The following is a 7,721-nucleotide window of genomic DNA, read 5'->3' as shown; positions in this document are numbered from 1 at the left end:
ATGTCCTTCACTTCTCCTTTCAGATTAGAGTCTATAGTCAGATGAATATTGGATGATTTCATTACATACAAATGCAATCAACAGTTTTGCATAAATTTCTCCTCTTTTCTTGAGTTTCAATTGACCTCAGCACCCGTGGAGGCAGGCGCAATACACATGTAAATGAGCTGGCGTTGCCGCAAAGACATGGATGCGGAGAAACAAGATAAACTGTCAGATAATATTCGGGATTTTTAAGAGATCAAAAAATACTTCCTTGTTCAGAGCTGTAAAAATGGCACCTTCAGCTGCCGGGGAATTTGCTTTTGTTTTGCTCCGTGTCTGTGGACAAAGGCCAGGAGTGGCACCGGGCGTGGGCTGAGCAGGGCTGGGCTGGGCAGCAGCGCTGGCGCAGGGATGGGAGCCCATAGGGGGCCGGTGCTGGGGGTGATGGTGTGGACAGACAACCGCCACCCAGGAGCCCAGCGCAGCCCAGTGCCCGCTGCAGAGCTGTCTTTGGCAGCTGAGCCCCGGCCGACTGTGGGTACCATCACCCTGGCCTCCTGCCTTGGTGTGACCGGCTTGACCAGAGGATGCCGAGTTGGGACCCTCCCGGACCTGCATCCCCTCCTGCTCAGCCCTGAGCGTCGTCCCCGCGGCGGGGGCACCTGCCAGGGCACAGGGCTCCCCCGGGGGCTGCTCTCCTCCCTCCGCATCCACAGGGCACATGGGAACCACACGATCAAAATAGATTTAAACTAACACTCCGTGCGAACAATCAGGGCTAATTTCAACAAACTGTAATTAAACATAAAGGACCTCTTGGTAGTGAAGTCGGGGGAAAACTGTCAGCGGTTACTTTGGATGCGAAGCCCTTACCTCTAAAAGAATAATTTTTGTGCTAATGCGAGCGATCCAGCACTCTCACACTTGCCTTCAGAGGCCGGTGGGGAAAGAAACTCGTGGGTTTCTTTTGATACCTTTATGTGCTAATCTTCTTAACAGATTTTTAATTAATGGGAGCAGAGCACTTTGCAGTCATGAAATCTATTGGTATAATTGCCTGGTGGATTAGTCCCATTAGCCACACAAATTACCTGTCTCCAGCCCTCGGCCCTACCGGGGAGCTCCCCGTGCTGGACATGCCGAGCGGCCCCATTCTGAAACAATTTCGATAAAATAAACTCTCTAATCAGGTAAATAATTCCATAAGGAAATTGCTGCCTTCCCGCAGCCCCCCTCCGCTGGGACCTGGCTATTTTCAGGGGAATGCAACGTGCCTCCAATTACAGACAAATCTCCAGCTCAGAGACCGGTTGGGAGAAGCCCACAGCACGCGGGACCCCCTCGAACCGCAGCGGCCGAGGAATTAAGGCATTTAAGCTGTCAGCCGGAATCTGGCTGGGCCCTGATTACCTGGGGAGACGCGCGGTGTATTTAGGTTCGTGTCCGCTGCAATTTCCTGGCCCCCAGCGTTGATCCCGACTGACTCGCGTCCATGTCAGGTTCCTGCCCAGGGTCCCTCCAACACGTGGCCCTGGGCTCCGGGACGCTGACCTCTGGGCAATTAAGGACATCCAGGCTGGGCTGAGCCCGGAGAAGTGGAGAAGCGCAGCGGCCCTGGGGAGCTGCAGGGTGAGCCGAGCAGGCCGTGCCCGTTCCACCACAGCGCTCGGCGAGGCTGCTTGGCTGCCACCCGCGCTCAGCGTGGGTGCTCAGACCCTGGAGTCCTTCCCAACCTCATCTGTGGGTCTCTCCATAGTCTGTTGTCATTCAGACCTGAACCTGATGGAGAATCCCTCGGCACGGGGTGGTGTGGGGCACCCAAACAGCGTAACATGGCGCAACCCTGAGGCGATTCCCGGCGCTGGGTGCGTGGCAGCTCTTTGGGACCCTTGGCCAGGACGGTTCCAAAGCTGCTGTGCCAGCTCTCCTGCCCACAGCCCCGTCCCCGGGAGGAGGGGGCCCTGCCGTGCCAGGAGGGAGGAGTTCAGGACATGGGTGCCACAGGGCTGCTCTTCTCCCTGCGATGAGAAACCAATGCTGTCCCGCCGTGGCTGCGCCCACGCCACCGGCACGGGGAGCAGAAGAGGGCGAGCCAGGAGGCCACCTCCGACCAGAGGAGCTGTGTGGGCGGCTGAGCGCCCTGTGACGGGGACAGACCCGGGCAGGGGTGCCGGAGCACGGGAACGCCTCGCTGCCCGGTGCCGCTGAGCATGGCCAAGAACCCTACACCGCGGGTAATTGACATCAGATGCTCCCTGACCTGCCGCATCCACCGGGAAGCTGGAAGCATTTATTTGTCTGAGCCAGAGGCTCTATCTGCGTGCGGGAGGCGTTGGCAGTGGCGGGCTTGGGCTCCGCGAGCCTAATGAGTCTGAGCTGAAGATGATGAATATGATTGCTGAAAGCGCTTTCCTGAGTCCTCCTTTCCTGGGGCTCAGGTTACGAGTTCCCAGACAGCCTGTCCAGCCCCGGCTTTTCAGCTCTTGATTTGTAGCCCCCCAAACAGCGCCTGTCAGCTCCCCACGCAGCGGAAGCGCTGGGTCCTCTGCCGCGTGCCCAGTGGCGAGGGGAAGGGGCCACCGGCCCTGCTCGGCCACCGGGGACAGCTTTGCCCCCCAGGCTGCCCCGGGATACCCTGCTCGGCCCCGCAGCCTCGCAGCCCTCTCAGCCCCGGCTGGGGTGCACCGGACCAGACCCTCATCCTGTGAGTGGCCTCCGGCCGCCGGCATCCGCTGTGCTGGGCTGAAGGACCCGTGGCTGTCGGGCACCTTCTCCACGGGACACTTGTCACCAGCGGCTTCTTCACCTTAAGGGAGAAACCCGGGTGGGTTTCTCTTCGTTCTCAGCGCAGCCCGTGTCCGAGGGTCCCCCCGCTGAGCCACACCCCACCCAAGGAGCCTCCCGGGGAGGGCCCCGCGCTGCTCCCCGCAGCCTCTCCCCTGCCCCCCCCCTCCCGCGGCTGTGGGGCCCGGGGTGTCCCCGCGGTGCAGCATCCCCCGGGGACACCGGGGGAAGGGTTTGGGGCGCCGCCCCGCGCGGTGCTGCCGTCCCGCGGGCCGAGGGCGCTGCGGCCACCGAGCTGCCATAGGCGGTGTTCTGCTGCCTCCCGACGGGGGGACGCGGCCGGCAGCCCGCGGGATACCGGGATGTGTGTGGGATACGGGGTGCGAGTGTGGGATACCGGGATGAGAGCGTGGGATACCAGGATGCGAGTGTGAGATACTGGAATGTAACTGTGGGACCCGGAATGTGAGTGTGGGATACCGGGATGCGAGTGTGGGATACTGGGATGTGAGTGTGGGAACCCGGGATGTGAGTGTGGGATACCGGGGTGAGAGTGTGGGATACCGGGATGTAAGTGTGGGATACTGGGATGTGAGTGTGGGATCCGGAATGTGAGTGTGGGATACCGGGATGCGAGTGTGGGATACCTGCGATGCCGGTGTGGGATACCAGGATGCGAGTGTGGGATACCGGGATGCGAGTGTGGGATACTGGGATGTGAGTGTGAGAACCCGGGATGCAAGCATGAGATACCGGGATGTAAGTGTGGGACCCAGAATGTGAGTGCGGGATACCGGAATGCGAGTGTGGGATACTGGGACGTGTACATGGGATACTGGGATGTAAGTGTAGGAACCCAGGATGTGCATGGAATACCCAGGATGTGCACGTGTGGTACCCAGGATGTGTGTGGAACAGCCTGGATGTGTGTCTGCGGTACCCAACACGCGTGTGTGCGGTACCTGGGATGGGGCCACGCCACAGCAGTAACCTCTCACCGGCATCTCAGGTCTTGCACAGTGCCTCTGAGCCACTGCTCTGCCAGAGAGGCGTAGGGTGCGTCCGAGCATGGCTGCAGTGCACCTCCAAAAATACCTTCCCCACTCTATTTTAAGTTGGGGGAAGACTGCCGTGGCAGTTCTGCATCCATCCTGTTCTTGCAGAGACTGAGATCTGGTGCTGGCACATCACCAGGGTGGCACCAACAGCCCCGAGAGAGCCAGAGGTGGAATAGGGTCACGGTTGTGTCCCCGTACACCGGGGGGTGAAAGAAAAAGGAAGCAAAACTCCAGTGATGTCTCTGGGAGGAGGAGGAAAGCCACAGGAGGAAAAGGGGCAAAGCCACAGCCCTGACACCAGCAGCTGCTTCTGTGAAAAGCGGAAGAGTAGCATGGGACCAGCTGAGAGAAGGTGGATGAGAACACGGCACAGGGCACAGAGAGGCCCTGGCACGAGATGGGAGGAGACGGGAAGATCCTTGGGTGTCGGGACCTGCTCCAGCCACCTCCAAGAAGGTTTTGAGTGCTCAGGGCTGAAACCCTCCAGCCAGGGCATAACCACGACCAGCTGCCTCCGCCGTGTGGCCATTCATCCGTGTCCTACCAGCAGCCGGGCGGTGAGGAATGCTCCCAGGAGCCATAGGAAGGTCACATCCCTGCTGCTGCCCCGTGCTCAGAGGAGAAACAGCCCCCCCATCCCCTCAGCCCTGCGTCTACCTGGCCCCAGGTAGGCTCTTGCTCTTCCCAAAGCCGCTTGTGTGTGTTTATTTTCCCAGTGCAGACTCCAGGCTGTTTGTGCACCTTGGGAATGTGCATGCTCCATCTCCATCACCTCCATCTCCATCTCCATCATCCCCATCTCCATCTCCATCTCTGGTGACAGTGGGGCTGCGCATGAGGCCACAATCTGGAGTCAAGAGCCTGGGAGAGACCCCTCAAACTGCTCGCATCCCGCATCCCCACCAGCCCCTGTGCCAGGACCCCCGAGCGTAAAGCCCCCCGCCTGTGGCAGAGAGCAGAAGTCTCCAGTGAGACACCAGACGTGGTTGGGCAGCAGCCCATAGACTGCCCGTGCCGTGGCACCCGTGCTTGCGGTCGGGGCCGGCCGCTGCGGTGTGAGCAGTGCCAGCACCCAGTGTTCCCCAGCCCTGGCACCAGCCCAGCGGCCGCTTCCTCTCGCCTTGCACACACCACGGGGGCAGCAGCAGCCGGAGCTGCCGGAGCCTCCCCTGGCCTTCTGAGGGGGCTTATCAGGCTGAAAGAGACCTTTTCGCTTGTCTGGGTTCCTCCAGGACCACAGTAGTGATGCACACAGAGCTCAGCAGCTTTGCGCTGGAGCTGCCCCTCGCTGCTGCGGAGCGCTGTCGGGGTGTTTGCTGGCTGCACGCAGCACCCGCACTGCCCAGCCCATGGCAAACCTCCGGGTGTGCCCCCCGCGCTTCTGCTGGCCCCCGGCTCACGCTCAGACTGAGGGAGGCTGTGAAGCCGTGCACCCACAGCGATGCCCACCCTCACCCCGGCCGGGGGCAGCGACCCATCTGGGGACACAGGGCTGGCTCCCATCCTGGGACACAAGGACAGACACCCTGGGCTGCAGCTCGGACAGACAACCCTCACGAAAGGGCAGAGGGAGGTTGTCGGCAGCCGGGGTTGGCAGCCGGCAGTTGGGTACCTGATGGGTTTGTGCTGAGCAGCCCCCTGGGGCACCGAGTCCCTGGAGACCCCAGGAGTGGTGGGGGTGCACAGGATGGCTGGACGCCCCCAGCCCTGCAGCCGCCAGCAGCAGCCCCTCCCTTGCCCCACACCTTGGGGACAGCCCCTCCACAGCAGCCCCTCGAAGGGGCTGGCGAGGCAGCTGGCCTTGGGGCGGCTGCAATCATTTCTGTATTGTGCAAGCAAATCATTATTAAAACCTGATGAGAGGGCAGGGAGCAGAGCTGCGAGTGCAGGAGAGCTCCTGCAGCTGGGACACCCCCAAAGGCCACCGGGCTGGCCCAGGGTGACGCAGGGCACTTGGGCTCCGGCAGGTCCCCGATGCTGCTGCCAACAGCACCAGGAATCGGGTGTGGGGAGGGAGGGGAAAGGCTGGAGCTGGGACTGGAAGTGCCACCTGTGGGGATGGAGAGGAAAAACATGCACCACAGGGTAAACCACTTGGCTCTCTGTGGGGCTGTGACACTGTGGGGCTGGTGGCAGCAGCAGGTGGGGGCACTGGTCTTGCACCTCTTCTGCAGCCCAGCAGAGCACAGGCACGGGGCTGACATTGCCCGGGTGACTATTTGACACCATTCCTCCTGTCATCACACTGAAATCATCCCAACACCCTGCTGAAATCCCTCTGTCTGTGTTGAACGATGAGTTTACCACAGCTTCGTATTTGGTACCCATCCATGTGGCTCGGCTGCTCTTTGTCTCCGAGGCAAGAGGACAGGGCGAGCGGCCGGGTGCGCAGTGCCGCAGGCAGGCTCGCAGCAGGCAGGGGCAGCCCTGGCTGTGACACGCGGACCGCGACGATTGCACGCGTACAGCAAAACCTGCCCCTCGCTTCCAGCACGTACCCGTCACTGGAAGAGTCTATGTCCCCACCCTGCGAGAGCACATCAAGAGCCTGCTGAGCTCATGTTCGTGTCCCAGCTGTTGCATTTGTCCTCTGAAGCTGGATGTGAGGCCCTAGTTCCTTTTTGGACATCTGTGGAGTCTGCTCCTCCCGCAGAGATGCCCCCTCCCTGCTGCTGAGAGCCAGCAAAGCCCTACAGAGTGACCCACAGCCCCACAGAGTGACCCTCAGCCCTGCTCCTGCCCCATCTCCACCACAGCCACTTTCTATGCAAAGTGCAGGAGCTGTACAGGAACCGCGCACCCTCCAGCCCTGCCGGGGCTTCCTGCTGCTCTGCAAGGAGGTGACAGCACAACCCAAGATAACCTCCAAACACACCCAGCCCCACGCCGTGGTCTCGGCTGCTCCCGCAGAGCAGTATGGCAGAGGGCGAGCAGCCACAGCCCCTGGGCGCTGGGTGCCACTGGGCTCGGGGACACCCGCTGAGGCTGCCCCAGCAACACCTGCAGCCCATCGCTGCAGCCGTGCAGAGCCTCTCCTGGTCCAACACGCTGCCCTGCGGGGTGGCTGGTGCCTGCCTGGGCTGGGCTGGCCCGATCCTGTCCCTGCTGCCAGCAGGCTGGTGCCAGGGGCGAAGCAGCCACGCAGGAAACACCTCGCGATGGTTTCACTGATAAACTCCGCTTTTGTGGCTGTGGGCAGCCCAGATGCCAGCGCCAGCCGGTCAGTGCTGCCAGCGCAGCCTCCCACAGCGGGCCGGGGGGAGCTGAGCCGGCCCAGAGCCCACGGCCGCGCTGCAGGGATGGTGCTGCTGCCCGGCTGTAACGGGGAGCCCCGGGGCACGGGAATCCAGACAGGGGGGTTGTGGAGCAGGGGTTGGGCATAGGGAGCCACGGGGCATGTGGGCATAAGGATGCTGAGGGATGTGGGGATTAGGGCATAGGGACGCTGAGGGATGTGCAGATCAGGGCATGGGATGCTGAGGGATGTGCGGATCAGGGCATAGAGATGCTGAGGGAAGTGGGGATCAGGGCATAGAGATGCTGAGGGATGTGGGGATCAGGGCATAGAGATGCTGAGGGATGTGGGGATTAGGGCATAGGGATGCTGGGGGATATGGGGATTAGGGTATAGGGATGCTGAGGGATGTAAGGATCAGGGCATAGGGATGCTGATGGATGTAAGGACTGGGATGTGGGCATGGGGGATGCTGGAAAATGCAGGGACTAGGACATGGGCATGAGGATACATGAGTATGTGGGGACAATAGTGTGACTGTGGGGATGCTGAGGGCCGCGGGGACCGGGGCAGGAGCGTGAGGATGCCGGGGAAGGTGCGGACCAGGGTGCGGGCGCGGGGAGCCCGGCGGGACACGGGAACAGAGGGTGGGCAGGGAG

Source organism: Cuculus canorus, chromosome 19 (genome assembly GCF_017976375.1).
Source record: "Cuculus canorus isolate bCucCan1 chromosome 19, bCucCan1.pri, whole genome shotgun sequence".
Taxonomy (NCBI): Eukaryota; Metazoa; Chordata; class Aves; order Cuculiformes; family Cuculidae; genus Cuculus; species Cuculus canorus.
This window is presented reverse-complemented; position numbering follows the sequence as displayed.